Raw genomic sequence first — 17,844 nt, 5'->3', positions numbered from 1 at the left:
CAGCAACGCAGGATCCGAGCTGTGTCTGCGACCTACACCACAGCTCACGCCAACGCCGGATCGTTAACCCACTGAGCAAGGGCAGGGACCGAACTCGCAACCTCATGGTTCCTAGTCGGATTCGTTAACCACTGAGCCACGACGGGAACTCCTGTAACTCTCTTTTTCCCCTGCTGCACCCATGGCATATGGAAGTTCCCGGGCCAGGGATCGAATCCGAGCCGAAGCTATGGAAATGCCAGATCCTTAACCACTGTGCCACAGCAGGAACTCCCAGTTGTAATCATTTTGCAACAGTAACATCAACGATCACTGATCACGGATCACTGTCACAAATGCAACAATGATGAAAAGAGTTTGAAATATTGTGAGAATTACCAAAATGTGACACAGAGACAGAAAGTGAGCCAAGGGTGTTGGAAAAATGGCGCTGATAGACTTGCTTGGAGAAAGTTTGCCACACACCTTCACTTTGGGAAAAGCACAGTATCCGTGAAGTGCCATACAGCAAGGTATGTCTGCAACGGTTACAGTAGAGGGTTTTTAGGGAGATAAATCAAGATATTCTTCATAAAGGACCTAAACCAGTGCCTGGTGTATACAGACACCGCTTCTTGCTAAGTCCATCTTAGAGATGGGACGTCGGCGTGTAGAGAGGGGAGGGAACCTTGCCTAAGGACCACACCTAGTTCAGAGGCAGAACTGAAGTTCAGATTGAGCTCTCCTGCACTCCAAAGCTCTTTCCTGCTGTCACGTTGCCTCTCCCATGTGAATATTTCTCAACCACAAAGATAAATTTGTCTCCTCTTTCATGTGGGGTGCGTTCACTGAGCCGGAGCGAGAAGGCTAAAAATACCACTGGATGTAAATCTGATCCAGCGAGAAGGGGTGAGCCTTGGTCGGGTTATACACGGAGGGAAAGGCCCAGGGGACAGAGCAGGAGCCCTTGCGGTGGCCCTGCCATCCCCTTCAACCCCTTCTCCTGTGACCTGCTTCCGGCTGGCTCCCTGTGCCCCAGTCTCACAGACAATGTCCCTGACTCTAGAACAAGCCAAGATGCTGTCCTCTCTGGGACCTCATGCACATGCCCAGACTCAGATCTTCCCAGGGATGGCTCCTGGTTCAGATGTCATCATCAAAGCAGTCCTCGCAGGCAGACCATCTTACCTAAAGGGGCCTCTGCCACCTCCGCACACTGCGCCAACCTCTCACTCCTAGCCAGCTGTCCCTTTGTGTGCTTGGCATACAGAGCACTTGGCACAACCTGAAATCCCCTTGTCCCTCCTGTTATCTGCCCTTCTAGGATGGGAGCCTGAAGACGGCAGGCGCTGTGCTCATCTCACCCACTGCTGTGTCTCTGGCAGCTGCAGTATGCCTGGGGCCTAGTCATCCTCAGAAATATTTTTGAATAAACAAAAATGTATGCATGCAGGAGTGAAGGAACAAAGGAATGAAACCTCAATTCTGGTTCTGACTGTGCCATTCCCTGGCTGTGTGATCTCAGGAAAGTCCCATTACATCTCTGAGTCTCAATTACAAAATGAAGGGGTTGCACTAGATTAGGAAGTTCGAAGGTTACTTTGTGGGTAACACCAGGATCCAACAGAAAGCGGATCAAAGGTGCCCATTCTGGAGACCAGGATGTAGCCAGGAGGCAGTAACAGATGTACAGGCCAGAGGGAAGTGTGTCACCCAGGCTTATCAGAAGACAGCAGATAAAGATCACAAACTGTCTCAGGTGGCAAACTGTCACCAGGGGCCCGAGCCTACTACAGACTATAGAGTTATATACGCTCTAGTTGAAGCTTCTCTGTGTCTCTGTCTCACATACACACACCCCTCCTCCACCAACCCGCTTCATCATCATCTGGGTTTACAAGATTGTGTGATTATGGCAGACGAAAAAATTTTTAATATTTTGATAAATTGTCTTCCCAACGACTGTTTATGTGTATCAAATTGACCTCCTTCTGCGTGTATCTTACAATACAATACACTACGATACAACATCACACATACAGTGTTATATGGGCACAATAACGCAAAACAATAATACACTAAAGAAGAAATTTATACATAGGGACCAAATCAAGATTAGGGAAAGTTAGATTTCATAGGTTCAGACCAGGAAAGAAGTTAGAACCAAAACAAGCAAACAGAGGGTCCTAAACTTGAGTTTTGAAATCAATTCTTCCTCTCTATAGGAAAATGAATAAAAAGAGCTACAATGTATCGAGTCTTTGTTGTGTGCCTGGCTCTATTCTAAGCAGGTGACATGGATGAGCCCAGTCCTCCAGCAGACCTGAGAGGAAGGATTAGTTTCCTGGCGACTGATGGTTTTAGGGGGCCTCATACCTTGTGGGAGATCAGACAGCTCCTAACCCTGGTTCTTTTGACCCCAGATTTCTGCCCCAGAGCATGAGACTCTTCCTCTCTGGGGAGTCTGTGAAGGGTGCTGGGGATTGGCCACAAAGCCAAATTCATTTCATACCAAACCAAAAAGGAATCTTGCAGGAGATTTCATCCCAAGATGAATGCACAAAATATCCACATTAATTTCAGAGGCAGAAATCGATCAGTCCACCAAATGTATCAAGATCCACCAAACTGCTATAACGTGGTGATGTTTTAGAGAAAATGTTCATTATCCTAAGGCACTAAATATGTCACCCTCACAATTGCTGGTAGGAGTGAGAGGTGGACAAGCCCTGGGCAACTAAGCTGCTCAGTTTTCCTTGATTTTGTCCATATTGCACCATAATGCAATGCAATGCATCCTTTTTCCCCCCTTTTCTTTTTTTTGACCACACCATTGGTGCGTGGAAGTTCCCAGGCCAGGGATCGAATCTGAGCACATCTGCGACCTATGCCATAGCTGTGGCAATGCTGGATCCTTCACTTACTGTGCCGGGTGGGGAACTGGACAGGCAACACCATAGAGATAAGCCGGAGCATTAATCTATTGCACCACAGCAGGAATTCTGCAATGCATCCTTATTAAGAGACAAATACTAAACATGAAAAAAACCCTGTCTTTTGGAGAAAACATCCCGAGTGCTCTGTGTCCACCCTCTCACTTCAGTGTAAGCTTGGGTTCTGGAGTCAGAAAGAATTGAGTTCAAGTGCTGGCTGTGCCCTCACTGGATTCCTCTGACCAGCTACTTACTCTTCTCTGTTAATAATAATGCTGACTTCATAGCATGATTGTGCAAGTGAAGGTGCGAGATGCTGGCAGTTAGATGTTTTGTCCCATGGCTGGCACACAGCAAGTGCTTAATAGATGAGAGTTATAATTATTCACGAGCTTGGATTCCAGCTTAATCTTGGACCAGCCATTCTGGCCAGGGGCATGTTGTTCTCTCATTGGCCTGGCCTCAGTCACAGAGTTACGGTCTGAGAGATGATATTGGCTGCCGGGTAGACGTGGACTAAGGCTTGCAGGAAGGCAAGGGTGAAAGTGTAGGAAGCAGTGATTAGGAGACTATTGGAGGGATCAAGGCAAGAGATGGTGGTGGTTTGAAAGAGCGGGGGTGACTGTGGTGCCAGAGTTGAGGTCCAGGCATTGTGTTCCCGGCAAGCTGTAGGTAGTAAGCAGCGCGTTCTCCAAGCTGTACTGGTAGCTCTGCTTCTTCTTCCCCAGGTGCATAGGGCGGGAGAATGCCAGAGGGACAAAGGTGGGGCCACGCATACCATGGGCTCCCGTGGAAGGCTGCACGACAGGTTATCCTTCCGACATCAGGTCAAGACACTAGATCATGCCTTTCTTAGATCTTGGGTTTCTATAAAAAGGAGCCCCATGGAGGAAGGGCGTATTGTGCAGCCAGGAGCAAGCCCAACAGCATCCTGCCGGTCATGCTCATCAGTACTTACGCCTTCCCCACGATTCTACTGCTCATCCTTGATTGCAAGCAAGTCCCTGGATTTCAAAACGGGAAGTAGCCTGACTTGGGTTGCTGTTCTTCCTGGCAGCTTCCCTTCCTGGCAGGCCCTCCTTCAGACAAAGAGGTGAGGCTGCTGTTTTGCAGAGAGCGAAACCACAGTCTCCATGGAGCTCTGGGGCAGGAGACAGGATCTGCAGCGGCCCTGGACGGGGCGGGGGGACCTGGGAAGCATGGCAGAGCTGTGGCATGGCCCCACTGCCTTTTTTTTTTTTTTTTTGCTTTTTAGCACCTGCGGCATATGGAGGTTCCCAGCAACATAGGATCCTAGCCGCATCTTCGAACTACACCACAGCTCACGGCAATGCCAGATCCTTAACCCACTGAGCGAGGCTAGGGATCGAACCTGCAACCTCATCATTCCTAGCCACATTCGTTTCCACTGAGCCACAACAGGAATTCCAGGCCCGCTGCTTCTAAACAAGGCACGTGGATTGATTAAGGAAGAATTATGCTGGGGGATAGGCACCATCCCATGAAGCAGGTGCTGAGTTAGGATGTTTTGTCTCAGAGATGGCTTTCAATGACCCTGAGAGGTGGGTGTTGTGTCTCTCATGGGACAAGCTCAGAGTTAGCAAGGGGCACAGCCAGGACTCACATCTCTGTCAGACTCCAAACGTCCATACTTTTTAGTTGATCACCTGGTTGTCTTCACCTTCACAATGAACCCCTGACTTGAGCTGATGTTTTTTTCTGCCACTGCGCTGGAGAAGCATTCAGAGCGGTCAGAGACCGCCAGCATCTACTGCCAGGAGATAAGAATAGCCTCGTAGCTGTGCAGATGCATACGCGTATATGCATGCACTTTGCATATTGTAGAAGGTAATGAAAATGTTAGGGCTTATCACTACGAGCAGCTCTACTATTTATCATACTGCTTCCCCTCTTAAATTAGAACAGTCTAATTTCCTTGAAGTCGGGAAGCACCTCTATCAGTTTCATCGTGCTCACCCAAAAGATGGTACCCCATCAGTATCTCACACATGGCAGGTGCTGGCTGCATTTTGCTTAATGGAAATGAACTGAATGATATGTTTTATCTGGGCTTCACAGTTCGTCAGAATTTAAAGGGAGCTGGGAGTCCACACATTTTATTGCCTTGTTAATGTTAAAGAGCTTTTCGAAAGGGAACATTTTTTCTTTGAGCTCCAAAGGGGTTGGTAAACACGAGTTTGAAGGAGTGCAAGGGGGCTCATTTCTCGGAAGGGGTTTCGTGTCTCACACATACACAACTGTGCTGTGTCCGAGACCCTATGATCCTTTTCAGTTTGGATTTGACGAGAGCCTGACCAACAACCAAAAGCCTCTCCAGCATAAACGAAGGCTTGTCTTGCCAGAAACCAAAATTTCCAGCCAATGATCAATGTCTGATCCCTACCAGACTGAGAATAGACCACTTGCCTATAAAGTTGTTCAAATAAAGAGCCAGGAGCTTCTGGTAATAGCCAGTGTAAGTGGGAAAGACATACCTTCTCAGAAGGGTGGGGTTGAGTGGATAGAAAATGAGGAACCGTTGTCAATGGTTTCATCCAAAGCAGGGTATGAGTTTTAGAAAAAGTAAAATAAAATAAAAAGGACATAGTAAGGTCAATGTCACTTCCTAGTTCATCCTGGGTTGGACTTCAAACAGTGAGTCTTTGTTTTCAATCTTCTCTATGAGGCAAGACGTGATTGCAACTGAAGCGCATTGATTAACCCAAAATAACTGTCCCTCAATTTGCTGGATGCTCAAGAATACTCTGGAGACCTTGCTTTTGTTTTGAGTTAGCCATTTGGGAGCTTGGCACCGATCCTTGTGCAGCCATTCAAACCGATTGAACCAGAAAAATGTCAGGAACTATACAAGGACATATAGTACAGTTTAATTAGTTTAGAGAGAGAGTGGGTTCCCCCCACTCTCTCCCTAAACATCACTCAAGCAAATTGTTTTTTTTTATGGTCTTGTTAAAATAATTTCATGGTTGCAGTTCTGTTCTCATGCTAGCTGAGCAGGACCGCGTGGGTTATTATAAAGGGTAGTGAAGGTGGGTGAAATCTCTCTGCTCTTAAAAAACAGAGGGGTTTAATCACCTGGCTTGTGCAATGACATATGAAAGAACCCATTCTTGAATGTCAGCACGAGGCTGAAGCTCCTGTTAATAATAGTTGCTGGCTAGGAAATTCTTCTGCTGACTTTTATCAGGAATTTTCCATAGTAACCGAGGCTGCCCACGGCGAGCCAGCCAGTGGGATTTTCATTCCATCACACACATTTTTCTGTTCATCACGGTAAGGAGAACATTACTTACTGGAACGTGTGACCAGAGTTGTGCTCTCTGGGACTGGGAACCTTGCTGTTCTTCCTCCTCTGGATGATGCCTCGAAGAGATGGGAGAACTGTTCTCTCTAAAGGAAGTCAATCCACCCTGATTTCAAAATATTGGTCTGTTGAATTCATTCCAAGTCACTCTGTGTTGCTCTGTCTTGTCATAAATGTTTGATGACGCAGAAACATCATTCCCCGGCTGAGGAGGCTTCCACGGCTCCCTGGTGCCTATGGGATAAAATTAGGAATTTTTAAGCTTGATGGTCAAGGTTGTTTATAATCTGGCCACTAACCATTTCTGGCTTCTTTTCTCTTTCCCCATGGTGCCCAGTTGGACCCCAGCCACCGTGAGTGGCTCTTTTTAGCTTCCATAACAAAGACGCTTCCCAATCTCACATCCATTAGGGTAGTTACTGTAAAATAAAAGAAATAAAACCAGAACATAGTGAATGTTGGTGAAGATATTGGAACCCTCGTGCTTTGTTGGTGCAACTGCAAAATGGTGCGGCCACTGTGGAAAACAGTATGGTTGTTCCTCCCCAAATTCAAAACAGAATTATCATATGATACAGCAATTCCATTTCTATGTACATATGCAAAAGAAGTGAAACAAAGGAAGATTTCAAAGAGTTTTTTTTTTTTCTTTTTTGTCTTTTTAGGGATGCACCCGTGGCATATGGAGATTCTCAGGCTAGGGGTCTAATGGGCGCTGAAGCTGCCGGCCTACACCACAGCCACACCAGATCCGAGCTGTGTCTACGACCTACACCACACCTCACAGCTACGCCAGATCCTTAGCCCACTGAGCAAGGCCAGGGATCAAACCCTCAGCCTCCTGGTTCCTAGCCAGATTCGTTTCCGCTGCGCCACGACAGGAACTCCTCAAAGAGATATTTTTACATCCACATTCATAGCAGCGTTATTCACGACAGCTAAAACATGGAACCAACCCATGGATAGAGGGTCTGGGAGGAAACTGAGTCCCGGGGAGAGAGAAGAAGGGCCCTGGGAGTCCCACCTCTGTGCTCTTCTCAAGAGTTCTTGTTATAAGAAAACTAGGATTGGCATTTTTTGTGTTTAGCTGTAAACTGTATTAATGACCGTGAGCTCAGTAAGGTAATGGTGACCGAGAAGAAATTGTTTCAACACTTGAATTTCCCTTATTTAAATTCTTCATTTTTTTAATGATGAATACATATATGTCAGAAAAAATACATGGCCTTTCTGGGGAGTCTACAGAGCCCTTCCCCAGGGGCATTAGCACATCTTCACCCATCGGGTGGTACAGTTAGCCTCCTGCTCCCCGTGAGGAGCTGAGTTTCAAGGAGTGGAAGATCATGATAATTAAATAGCCGCTGGAATTCAAACCTAGGACTCCTAGCCACGAACCTTCTCCATGACTCTGTTTCAGGAAATTCTAAATCTTAGGTCCTACATTTTAACAAAGTCTTTTTAACATTTTAACAAAGTCTTCAGGTGATTTGTGTGTCTCCCCCCAAAGTTTGAGAAGCACAGATGTGGCACGGGTTGGGAGTCAGAAAGGCCAGGGTCCAATCATGCCTTTGTTATGTACTAGTTGTATGACTTGAGCGAATGATTTTCTAAGCTGCAGTCTCGTTATCTGTAAAATCGTACTTTAAGGAGCACCTGCCCTCCCCACATTTTGGTGAACCTCCTCTAAGTGAATGTCCATAAAGTGCTTTGCAGACTGCCTTGGCTCATAGTAAACGCTCAGTAAATGTGAGCTACTGTTATCATCACTCAAAAGAATCACCTTCCTGATCATCCAGTCAGGGGGCCCTGACTCCCCACTGTGAAATCAAAATTCTCCACCCATATTCAGAAACTGCAAGAGAAAGAAGAGCCAGAACCTGTGCCCTTGAGATGCTTTCTGTGCAATGAGAAAGGGAGGGCAGCTGAGTTGAAGAAAAAAGACAAGCAAACTTCTCCCACAGAAATATCCCCACGGAGCCCGCACTCTCGCAGCCTAGAGATGGGCTGTTTGATGGAGTGCCACAGGGAAGAGGCATGGTTCTGGAGCTTGTTAACTAACTGATGAGTCAGGGGCGACAGCCACTGAAGCGTGAAGGTGGAAATACACAAACAAGGCTCAGCGTGGCCAGGCCTGCCAGGGCACATGTCCCCTCCCACGTCCCCCCACTGATGAGACAGCAGAGAGGGGTGGCAGGCCGGGGGTGAGTCTAGAGGGGGTGGGGTAGTCTGGGGTCAGGATTGCTCATCCCTGGGGCAGCAGAGGACACTGGGGCCTGAGGGGCTGAGTAAGCCTGGATCTCTAGGGGAATGCTGGGCTCCAAGTCCTAGCGGAAAGTACATTGATTCCGAATCCAGATGGGGTAACGGCAGGATAGCTGTCAGCGGGCAGGAGTACACGGGAGAAGACTCCAGATACATGTTTGATAAGCACTATGAGCTGGAGAGGGTGAAGGTGAGGGTCGGGGTCCTGAGGGCTGCCTTGATTCACGATCATCATTATAGTAACAACTGACATCATCATCATAATATAACAATAACATGTATCAAGGGCTTAGTATACAGCAGCATTTTCTATGTGTTCCTTCATCCTCACAAGTATGTGAAATCAATATTTTCTTAAACAGATGAGAGAACCAAGAAGAGATGGTAAATTCTTTGCCTGTAGTCACATAGCTAGGAAGTGGCAGAGCCAGGCTATTTAGTCTTCAGAACTGACTCTTTAACTATGAAACTAGATTGAATATCGGCTGGTCTGGATGCTATTTTGGGGGGTGAGGGAGCAGGTGATGTGTGAGTTGGGTCTACGTGGCTTAAGGAGCCTGAGGGAAAGATGGGGATAACCCCCAGCAGTGTCTTTTGGGGAAGTGGCCACCCCGGGGATGAGGTCACTCTGAATTTTACTTTGTCTTAAGTTTCAGTCCCACATGGAGACACAGGTGAGACACAGACACTGTCCTGGCCCTGAGGAGCTCAGGGTTTCGGAGATGCCTGTTAGAGTAACATGTGTCAGAGAGCTGCAAACTACAGAGAGGCAGGAGAGGATGCTGTGGCTTTAACTTTCTTCTCAGCCAATGAAACCAAGATGGTGGAAGGGTTGGCACCATTCTGCCTGTTTCTAATTTCCACCATGTTGTGGGTCTCAAAGCTCAATTTGGCTTTAAGTTGCTCTGCCTTCTCACCTTCTCTGATTTCCCCACACACCTCCTCAAGTCTCCTTATTTATGAAGTTCAAAAATGTGGTCCCAAAATAGGAAGAAGCTTGGGAAAAATCCCAGTTTATCCAGCATGCAATTAGAAATGACCCATGGGCCAAAATAAGCCATGAGCAAGCCTTCCCTTTAGAGAACGGCTAGGACCATTCTGTTGAAGAGGTAAAATGCCCCACATGGCAGTGGAAAGAGATTTGGTCTTGGTCTGGAAGAACTCTGTCCAAATCCCAGCTCTGACACCTATTAGCAGTGGGATCCTGGGGAGTGACTTACCCTCTTCAAGCCTATGTTTCCTTTTTCTTTGCAAAATCCTTCACTTGCCCCTACTGCCCTTAAGGACCCTACATGATCTAGGCCCAGCTAAGCTCTCCACTCTCGCTTCTCACAACTCCCCATTAGTTAGGATATTTTGGCTGCACTAATGAATGAACAGGCACTGAAATCAGAAGGATGCATATTATTACCTTGGCAAGAAGTCTGGGGGCTCAGGCTTCCAGGGTTGTTTCAGCAGCCGTTCAAAGTCCAGATATGAGTTCCAGGTCTCCCACAGTCTTTTGGCCTTCCCCTTATTATTGCAAGATGGCTACCACAGCTCCAGGCATTACACTCACACATAATAGCGAGGAGATCCCTTCCTTGCCTTCTTTGCTTTAATCTGAAGTTTCCCAGGATATGTCTCCTGACAGCTTTGGGGATGAGACTGTGTCTCAAGGCCTGCAAAGGAGGCTGATAAATCATATATCTTGTTTCTCTGTGTAGTATATAGCTGGTGAGATCGAAGTAGTTTGCAAATGTCTATTGAGTGGCCAAGCGACACTGTCTGCTACCTCCCTAACCAAAATGCACAGTTCACTCAATGTTCCCCCCAAAGAGCGTATAATTTCAGCTTCTAGCTGGCTCCCTCTGACTGGAATGCCTTTCCTTCCCTTCTCCATCTGGTAAACCCTGACTTACCTTCTAAGATTCGGCTCTGCAACACCTTCCTTCAATACCACTTCACTCTAAAGTCTGGGTTTGATGGACCGCCCCCCCCCCCGTGGACATAAAGTTTTCTGATTATTTCTACATCTCAGAGTCTAGCATATCACCTAACATAAAGCAGGAGCCCATGGCATGTTTATTGACTACGTAAATGAAGATAATGCTCACTGCCTCGGTCATCGTGAAGTTGAAAATGAGATAATTTATGAAAAACAGTATACATGTTATTAATAATAATTCACATAATGATATAAGCAACTTCAGCTGGCATTCACTGAGTACTTACTATATGCCTGCCACCGTTCTAAAGATCTTACGGAAACTTTATGAAGTAGGCCAATTAGTTAGCATAAGTTAGGTTTTGCTGAAGTAACAAGCAATGCTCATATCTCAGGGGTTTAAACACCAAAAACATATTTCTCATCCATGCTAAAGTCCTTTGTAAGTCGAGGGGTTCTCTATTCATTTTAAGCATTCAGGAACACAGCTGACCACCCTATATTTACAATGTCCAGGGCACAGAGCCTCCTTGGTCTGTGTGGCAGAGAAAGAAATCATGGAAAACCTGTCCTGGCTCTAAATGCTTCTGGCTAGAGGCAATGCACATTTCCACCTACAATATATTGGTCAGAGCAAGTCCCCTGGTCATGCCTGTGCGCAAGAGAGTGTGTACAACTGAAGGAGTTGTTGGGCAGTGGTAGCATCTGCCACACACATACTACTTTTAATTAACAGACAGAGAGGAGTTCCCTGGTGGCCTAGCAGTTAAGGAGTGGCATTGTTACTGCTATGGCATGGGTTCCATCCTTGGCCCAGGTGCTTCCACATGTCATAGGCATGGCCAAAAAAAAAAAAAAAGATAAAGAAAATATGTGTATAACAGATTGATAAACTGAAGAAGATAAGAAGGTAAAATAATTTGTCCGAGATCACACAGCTGGTAAGTGGTTGCTGCAAGATTCAAACTTGGCTTTTGTGAATTAGAACAGAGGTCAGCAAACTTCTGTCGAGGATCTGATAGTGAATATTTGTGCAGGCCACACAGTCTCTGTTACAATGACTCCACTCTGCTATTTTAGCGCAAAAGCAACCACAGACAGTATGTAAATGAGAGGGTGCAGAGGCGCTCCATCGAAACTTCATTTGCAAAAATATGGGGTGGACTTGATTTGGCCAGCGGGCCATGGTTTGCCGACCCCTAAGTGAGAATTCTTGTTCATGACCTCAGGGTTACCCTGAGCTCTGAAGATTGTGAAATGATGAACAAATGTGAGTTATTATAACCATTTGCTACTGAATATCTGCTACATTCCTCCCTAGCTGGCCAGAGTCAAATGCCTTCCCACACTTTAATGGGTCATTGAGTTTTCATCCAGCCAAGGTTAAGGGTAACCAGCTTCTCTTTGGGGCCTGGATAATTATTACTGTACAAGTTTAAAGGGAATGACAGACAGGTAATTTTCTTACTAAAAATGAGAACAGAAACTATACCAAGAACCAAGCAAGCCAGTATTAAACCCCCATTAGCTGCGTGGGGTCATTTCTAATGGCACATTCACTGAGGGGACAATTGTTCTGCTGGCCTGTGCTAACCAGCAATTGAAATCAATGGGAGGCTCTGGACACCAAAGCAGGTTTTTTTCTGGGCCACCTAACCCAGACCTTGTTTTTCCAGCTGACACTCTGCCTGTGTCAGCTAATTCCTGCTTTGGAAAATGCATTCCAGGGCTAATAAAGACTTTAAAGTCACATTATTTTCTCACCATGTTATTAAAACCTAAATGGCTCCACTTCTCCCTAATATGACCAGATTTCCTGGCTAGCTTAGAAAAATGGCCAATTGTCGCAGAATTTGGTTTCCCATTGGAAAGACAAGGCCCGAGGTTTATTTGTGGATTCATCGCTCCTAAATGATTTGAGCACTGTGGTGGAAGGGCAGGGCGTTTGGCTCAGTTAAAAAAAAACAGGGAGAGAGCAATTTTCAAAAGTGCATGTGTGTTTGAAAATCTGGAAGGCAGGATTCAACTTACCGCTCACTTACTGCCTACAGGAAACTGGGCAAGTCACTTCACTTCTGTTCCCATGTTTGTAAAATGGCAACGATGAGACCCGTTTCTCAGTGTTGTGAGGGTGACATTGCCCATGGAAGTGCCCAGGAGACCCTCCTGGAATGGCAGCTCCCGTGGAAGCAGGAAGATCCTGAGTCTGTTCAAGCCAGAAATAGCTGAGAACTGGCTCTGGAAAACTGGCAGAATCCAACCCAAGCTGGGCTCCCCAGTGCTAACTGGAAATTAATCAGGAGAAATAATCACCAGCCAGGACAATTAGAAGAATGAGCTAATGGAATCTGCCCACCCTGAGCCCTGCTCATGCTAGGATGGCAACCAGTGCCCACCGCCCGCCACCACCTCTGCCCCCTGCACCCACCCAGCCAATTGCTGCTGCCTCAAGAGAGGGAGGCTGTGTGGGGGGGAAGAGGGCAAGTGTGCTTTATTTCAGCAGGGCTATCTTTATCTCTACCATCAGTTCTCACACATGCTGGGCTCAGCTCACCAGAGAGGGCAGCCGGGGCCATCCCTCAGAGGCCTGGGGAGGCTGGTAGGCGTCCCCAACAGGGCAGGCCACCGAGGTGCAAGGAACAGCCAGATGTTGCCCTGGGTCCCTGCTCTCCTGTAGCAGAGCTGCAGACAGGGAGCCAGACTAGAAACTTTAGAAGCAGGGGTGGGCTCTTGAAGCTCACCTATTCTTTACACACCCCTTTTTCAGATAAGAAAACTGAGGTCCAGAGAGAGTCAGTGATTTGCCTGAGGTCAGGTAGCAAGGCTGTAGCCAGGCTAGGAGCTGAACTCCAATCTCTTCCTACTGACCTGTCTGTCTTGAAATCCCTTTAGAGATTCGGCAGACACCAGAGCTGAGTGGAGAGCCTGGGGTGATGTTTGAAGAAAAGGGAATATGTGAGGTCAAGAAAACGGATTTCTTAGTATCTTGTAATAACCGATAATGGAAAAGAATCTGAAAAATAATATGCATATATGTACAACTGAATCACTTTGCTGTACACTTGAAACTAACACATCATTGTGGAGTTCCCGTCGTGGTGAAGCGGAAACGAATCCGACTAGGAACCATGAGGTTGCTGGTTTGATCTCTGGCCTTGCTCAGTGGGTTAAGGATCCGTCATTGCCATGAGCTGTGGTGTAGGTTGCAGACGCGGCTTGCATCTGGCACTGCTGTGGCTCTGGCCTAGGCCGGTAGCAACAGCTCTGATTTCCCCTAGCCTGGGAATCTCCATATGCCACGGATGCGGCCCTAAAAAGACAAAAGAAAAAAAAAGAAAAAAGAAAAAAGAAACTAACACAGCATTGTAAATTAACTATACTTAAATTTTTTAAAAAGATTGCATAATGAATGAGTAAATAATGAATAAACAATGACCAGATTTTTTTTTTAAAAAACAGATTTCTAAAATTGTGAGCTAGGTAAAAAGGAAAGTACTTTCCCACCATAATGATACCCATATTGGAACACGGGACTCTCAATTCTCTCACCCCAGATTGTTTTATTTTCAAATCAGGCTAACCCTTAGCAAGAAGGGTCAGCTGATGAACCAGATTGAGCACAAATACTATTTTTGCCCAGGTTGCCGTGTGGAAAATTTTCTCATCCTGGCTCGGCTGTTTCCTGGCTGTGTGACCTTGGCTAAGTCACTTCCCCTCTCTGAATTCCAATTTACCCACTTGCAAAACTAGAGCAGTGCTAGAATTGAGAATCTTTTGTAAGCTGCAAAACACTGGACAAACATAAGCTTTGACCAAGAGGGTTTTATTTCTTTGTAAAGCAGATTGCGGCAGAAAATTCCCAGCTGGTGGCAGGTGTCTCCATTCCTTTAAAAAGAGTAGAGAAAAATGCCAAACAGCCACCCTGCAGAGCCTCTAAGCTCCTTCCTGTTTTAACAGCCTCCCAGTAAACTGTCCAGGGGGTGACCAACTCTCCTCCACGGAAATCTGCAGTAAATTGCATTCCAGGCCGGCTCACCAATCATTAGCCATGCGAGCCTGTTTATCCTGCCCCAGCCTGGAATTTGGCCTCTTACAAAACCCCAGCTCACAAAAGGAGAACAGGTTGGACCAAAATTGCTTAGCAAATGAAGAAAACCTTCCAGCAGGCCAGGGGATATTTAGTAAACACACCAAGCCAGGCAGGGCCCACCCATTAGGTCTCAGTCCCAAAGTCCCAGCTGACCTTTCTGTTGACACTGATTTGAGAGTTTGAGGTGTGATCTGACCCCTAGAAAGGACAGTTCCCCAATTCAGATGATCATGCAGCCCCAGCCAAAAGTCAGGTCTTTGCTACCAGTGATGGCTGCACCACCTTAAATTAGTTGCTGGTCACCTTCACTGGGGCAGCAATTGCATAATTCTTACAATTTTTCTAGGAAGGTGTTACTGAAGTGGAAGTTGGGCTCCTTATCCATTGAGTCACTTGTCCAAGGTCACGGAGCCAGGAGGGTGGAGAAGACAGGGCAGCTGCTGTTTGTATGTGCTGGCACATTTCCCCGCCTCGCCCCTTTCCTGGGGTAACAGACCCAGCTGCCTGTCCACCTGGGCTGGGCACGAGACCCAGCCTCGTCCAATCACAAGATCACATCCCCCTGGCAAAATAAGAAAGGAGCATGTGACCAAGCAAGGCCAAATAGACATGTTTTAAGCGCTTCCTTTCCCTGAACACATTTATGGCTCATAACAACGTGATGATAACAGATCCCCATTCATCCCCAGATGAATAAACTGAGATGCGGCAAAGTTAATGAAAACAGGTGACCTTAAATGGAGGGGCTAGGATTCAAATGGAGCAGTCTGGTGCCAAAGCCCATTTCCTCTCTCTCCCTTTTTTGCTTTTCAGGGTCACACCCGAGGCATATGGAGGTTCCCAGGCTAGGGGTCGAATTGGAGCTGCAGCAGCCACAGCCACAGCAATGCTGGATCCCAGCTGCATCTGCGACCTACACCACAGCTCATGGCAACGCTGGATCCTTAACCCACTGAGTGAGGTTAGGGATCGAACCCGCATCCTCATGGATACTAGTTGGGTTTGTAATCGCTGAGCCACAGCAGGAACTCCCAAGCCCATTCTCTTAATCACTAGGATGGCCTGACCCTGAGCACATCTGATGTGAACTTGAGCTGTGTGAACTTGGGCCATGTGACTGACCTCTGGCTGGCTCCTCTTTCAGTTCCACTGCACTGCTTCTCAGGGCTTTTGTTTTTTGTGAGACCTCTCGGTCAGTCCCTCCTCTACTCTGCTTCTAGGTGTCATTCTAAACAGTCTAATCAGGTCATTCTGCCTCTCACAGCTTCTGAATTGCTGTCTCCTACAGGGTCAAGTTGAAGTACTTAGCCTACCGCTGGGACTGCTCAGCCTCTCTTCAGTGGCTTGACTACACACCCACACACACACACACCCCCACACACACTCCACTCTTGCAGACAGATGAAACCACCTACAATTTCTGCAAAATGTTAACTTTCTTTCTAGGACAGCACTGTCCATACATATAATGGGAGCCTCATGTGCAATTTTAAATTTTCTACTAGTCACATTAAAAAGTAAAAAGAGGGAGTTCCCTGGTGGTCTAGTGGTCAGGATTTAGTGCTGTTGCGCTATAGCCTAGGTTCAATCTCTGGTCTGGGAACTGAGATCCCATGTCAAAGCTGCTACATGCTGTGGCGAAAATAAAATAAAATAAAATAAAATAAAGTAAAATAAAATAAAATAAAATAAAATAAAACATAAAAGAGAGCTATAATTATTTTTTTAAACAGCAAAAAGAAAGAAATGCAAATAATTTTGGTAGCATATGTAATATATTCAAAATATTAACATTTCAGCATGTAGTCAATATAAAACAAATTATTAATGAGTTTCTTATTTTTGTTCTAAATTTTTTCAATCTGGTACACATTTTACATTTATGGCACATCTCATTTTGTACTAGACACATGTTTCTAGTGGCAAACTAATTGGACAGTGCAGCTTTCCTTTTTATTTTTTAAGTTTTATTGAAGTACAGTTACGTTGCAAGGCTGTGATGATTTTTGCTGTACAAAAAAGGGACCCTGTCCCACGTATACACACATCCATTCTCTCTCAGATTCTTTTCCCCCATGGATTGCCACAGAATACTGGGTAGAGTTTACTGTGCTATACGGCAGGTCCTCGTTGGCCAATTTTTCCACATACCTCAGTGTGCATATGCCAATCCCAAAGCCCCAGTCCATCCTTCCCAGGCCCCCTACCTGACCCCTTGGGTAATCATAAGTTTTTCAAAGTCTGTGAGTCTGTTTCTGTTCTGCAAATAAGTTCATTTGTATCCTTTTTTTTTTTTTTTTAAAGGGGATATGATAACATGTTTGTCTTTCACGTGGACAGTGAAACTTTAGAGTAAAGCTTCCCAAATGTTTTCAAGCCATAGCATATGTAGAGAATGAATATGCGGGTGTGGTAGCCTGGGGTAAACAGTTCGATCAAGGCCAGCGGCGATAGATCAGATATCCCAGTTTTTCCCACCGGGCCAAACCCCCTTAAGAACTAGACCATAGGTATATTAGGAAAAGGCATCTCGTCTGGGGATTTCAGCCCCATTTTTCCCTTGAAGCAGAATGATGCCCTTATTCTGTGTGCACAACCTGGGCAGCTGTCTTCAGGATCCTGCTAAGGGATGAGGGATCAATTTCTGGGCACCCACATCTCCAGCCATGACATACAGGCGAGGAAGCTCTGCGCTAGAATTTTCAAGCTTTTGTTGTCTTTCTTCCTTTACTTCATTGCTCCTCTTCACTGCCTTCTGTTAAGCACAGCCTGCCCTGTGGCCTCCTAAGCAGTAAGTTAGGCTGGGGGTTCTTGCTGCATCAGCATCACTTGGATCTTGTTCGAGATGCAAATTCTTGGACCCTAGTAACCCAAACCTACCGAGTCAGAAATTCTGGGCTGGGGCCCAGTGATATCTGTGTTTAACAAGCCCTCCGAGTGATGCTGATGCTCTCTAGGCACAAAAGTAATAATAATATTAACAACAATGCTTTTCACTTCTGGAATGCTTCCTCTGATGGCTCACTTGCTAGATGATGGCAGCCAATCCTGTGAGGGGGTCATAATGAAGAGGAAACTGAGGCATAGAGATGAGTGATTTAGCCAGGCCACACAGCTAAAGTATAGCAGGAAAGAGACAGTGTTTGAACTGAGTTCTCTCGATTCCCACAATTGCTTAGTCACATGACTTTCTTCTACAACTTCAGTATTCCGGAGAGCTTGAAGATCCTGGTTTTAAAATATGCTGTCCTAATCTCTCTTTCTGTCCTTTGTACCACTCAATCTGTGCCTCCCCAAATGTGCCAGTCCTGTATGAGGCACTGGGGCT

General features: G+C 46.2%; 1 long non-coding RNA gene across 2 annotated transcripts in view; it reads right to left on the bottom strand.

The window, feature by feature from the left end:
• The window catches only part of LOC125133023 (uncharacterized), a 220,050-nt gene that overhangs the window by 27,475 nt on the left and 174,731 nt on the right, over window positions 1-17,844 (bottom strand). For both annotated transcript variants that reach the window (XR_007136404.1, XR_007136398.1), the window contains one exon: window positions 6,227-6,471. This is a non-coding gene — a long non-coding RNA (uncharacterized LOC125133023). The remainder of the gene's footprint in view (window positions 1-6,226; window positions 6,472-17,844) is intronic.

Source organism: Phacochoerus africanus, chromosome 1 (genome assembly GCF_016906955.1).
Source record: "Phacochoerus africanus isolate WHEZ1 chromosome 1, ROS_Pafr_v1, whole genome shotgun sequence".
Lineage (NCBI taxonomy): Eukaryota > Metazoa > Chordata > Mammalia > Artiodactyla > Suidae > Phacochoerus > Phacochoerus africanus.
The sequence above is the reverse complement of the archived record's forward strand: the minus strand, read 5'-3'. Positions and strand labels throughout refer to the sequence as shown.